Source organism: Mus pahari, chromosome 10 (assembly GCF_900095145.1).
Source record: "Mus pahari chromosome 10, PAHARI_EIJ_v1.1, whole genome shotgun sequence".
Classification (NCBI taxonomy): Eukaryota; Metazoa; Chordata; class Mammalia; order Rodentia; family Muridae; genus Mus; species Mus pahari.
The window spans coordinates 20,815,808-20,818,810 of NC_034599.1; the positions used below are offsets into that span (position 1 = coordinate 20,815,808).

The window sequence follows — 3,003 nt, forward strand, 5'->3', positions numbered from 1 at the left end:
TGTGTGTGTGTGTGTGTGTGTGTGTGTGTGTGTGTGTGTGTGTGCGCGCATGTGTGTGCGCACACAGAGGTATGCAATCAGGTGTCTTCCTCCATTTCTCCCCACCTTTTCTTTTGTTGAGACAGGCACTCTCAGTTGACTGATGGCTCACAGATTCAGATAGACTCAACTAGTCAATGAGCTTCGATGATCCACTGCCTCTGTCTCCTCCCCTGAGGCTGGGGTTCGAGGCACAGGTCACTGTATCCAGTTTTGTTTTTGCTGTGGTTCTGAGTTCTAAGTTCAGGTCCTTCTGCTTGTGGCACTTTACTGATAGCCATCTCCCTAGCCTGAGTTCTTAGTTTTTTTTTTTTTTTTTTTTTTAAAGAATACTCCTTGTAATTACTTGAATTAAAAAAGCACTGTTTTTATATAATCTTTACATAAATGCAGATGTTTTAAGGTTCTAATATTCCTTATCTGCTTACAATGTTATGGGTTGTATTTACATGATTGATTACTTATAACTTGGGACTCAAATAATAAATGTAGAATGGATTAAAATTACCTATCCATCTATGAGTTTTGACTATAAGATCACGCTCTTTTCAGTGGCTCCTGAAAACTGCATGTAACTCCTTTATCTAGGTTTGCTGTGTTAGGGTGGAAACAGATCTGCAGTGGACCCTGAATTTACAGCGGGCTGAAAGGAGTTTACGTGGGGTGCATCTGGCCTTCAGAATTGTAGCTCAGGGCTCTGCTTTTCAGTCCACAGGAAGAATAATGTCACTTTGCTGCTTTAAAGAAAACAAAATAAAACAAAAACAAAAACAACCCTTTCCATGGACCTCACTGTATGAAAATTCGTGTGACTCCCAGGAGTCCATTCACCTTTAATCATTCATTCAATAAACATTTGTGGGGCTGGTGAGATGGCTCAGTGGGTAAGAGCACCCGACTGCTCTTCTGAAGGTCTGGAGTTCAAATCCCAGCAACCACATGGTGGCTCAAAACCATCCGTAACAAGATCTGACTCCTTCTTCTGGGGTGTCTGAAGACAGCTACAGTGTACTTACATATAATAAATAAATAAATCTTTAAAAAAAAACATTTGTGGAAGGTTATTCATGCATATTTAAGAAAAGCAGACCCAGCAACATAGCCCTATCTGTGGCTACTTTTTATATGAACTTCTGGGTAGTCCAACCCCTTTCTCTAAGTTACAGCTATTGAGAGGGGCAAGCCAGCTCGCCTCCCTGTAGAAGGGGGAGCCACGGCCATCAGAGTACTGTCGCTGAGAGCTCTCTGCTTTAGCTGTTTCTCCTGCACCCTGTGAGCGCCTTCCCTGGTTCACAGAACAGCCCCAGTAAGAAGGAGACAGTGAGTGTTAGGGTGCTTCCTGGAATAGAGTCCACCTAGGGCTTGGTGAGATGTGACTCAGATGATGGTGACTTTGAACTGGGATTCCTGGCAGGGTCAGGCTGCAGCCATGTTTGGACCTGGCTACCTTGTTATTATGGACCCAGGAGGTCACAGCCACACAGATTAATGGCATGTGAGAGTTCTTTAACTTTAATGATGCACAGATCCAGAAATCATTTTAAGCAGAATGGGAGTCAGGCATCCTATATCCATGGCTATGAACCTTCCTTCAGTCCATATACTGAACAGCGGTTGGGTCTCTGAGCCCTGCAATCGTGTCCAGGTACCAACTGGAGGAGCAGTTTACAAATAAGAAAGCAGCCAGGCCGTGGTGGCACGTGCACTTAGTTCCAGCACTCAGGAGGCAGAGGCAGGGGAATCTCTGAGTTTGAGGTCAGCCTGGTCTACATAGCAAAATCCAGGAAATCCAGGGCTATACAGAGAAACCCTGTCTTGAAACAGAGAGAGGGAAGGGGAGCGGGAGGGGAAGCAGAGAGACATAGAAAGAAATGTAGGAAGAAATGATTTTCCCCGTCACTGGGAGTGGCCTTCTACCTGTGCCCAGTGAGCTGTCTCTGGCGTAAGTGCTTTTCTGTGCTGTGGCTGTCCTGGCCAACTGAGTCATGTCTAGAAGGGTCCCTGGGAGCGGATCCGAGCCACAGTAAGAAGGATGAGAAAGATTCACAGAGTTTGCTGTGTAGACCAGGCTGACCTCCCCTCCCGAGGGCTGGAACCAAGTGCACGCGACTCCACTGCCTGGCGGCTTTCTTTCAGGGGTGGGGAGCAGCATCAGGACCGAGTCCTCCCAGAAAACCCTCTCCTCCTGTATCCTGGAGGTGTGGAGCCGGGTGGTTTTCAGACAGCTGGCATGAGTGATGCTGAGGCAGTGTGTGGTGGAACTTCTCCCTGGGTAACAGTAAACAAAATACCTCCTCTCTGGAGCCTACTATAGTGACTTTGTTCTCTCTGTCTTCATGAGGAACTGAGTCTTAGACTCACTGTGGGGTTTGTCTTGTCTCACAGTTCCTAGGTACAGCTAGGCTTAGACCCAGGTGTGACCATGCTTAAACTACTTCTGTCTTTAGTGGTGGACAAGGAGAGTCGTTCAGTTTCTTTCTTTCTTTCTTTCTTTCTTTCTTTCTTTCTTTCTTTCTTTCTTTCTTTCTTTCTTTTCCTCTCTCTCTCTCTCTCCCTCCCTCCCTCCCTCCCTCCCTTCCTCCTTCCTTCTTTCTCTTTTCTCTTCTTTCTTTCTTTTTTCTTTCTTTCTTTCTTTCTTTCTCTTCTCTTCTCTTCTCTTCTCTTCTCTTCTCTTCTCTTCTCTTCTCTTCTCTTCTCTTCTCTCTCTTCTGTCCTTCCTTCCCTTCCTTCCCTCTTTCCTTTCCTTTTCCTTCCTTCCTTCCTTCCTTCCTTCCTTCCTTCCTTCCTTCCTTCCTTCCTTGTCTTTCTTTCTCTTCTCAGTCTTTTTCTTTCTTTCTCTTTCTCTTTCTCTTTTCTTTCTTTCTTTCTCTCTCTTTCTTTCTCTTTCTTTCTCTTCTCTCTCCCTTCCTTCCTTCCTTCCTTCCTTCCTTCCTTCCTTTCTTTCTTCCCTCCTTTCTCTCTCTC

General features: G+C 45.5%; 1 protein-coding gene across 3 annotated transcripts in view; it reads left to right on the forward strand.

Moving 5' to 3' along the window:
* Positions 1 to 3,003, forward strand: part of Eepd1 (endonuclease/exonuclease/phosphatase family domain containing 1) — a 109,799-nt gene that overhangs the window by 93,146 nt on the left and 13,650 nt on the right. The gene's annotated exons all lie outside the window — the stretch shown is intronic.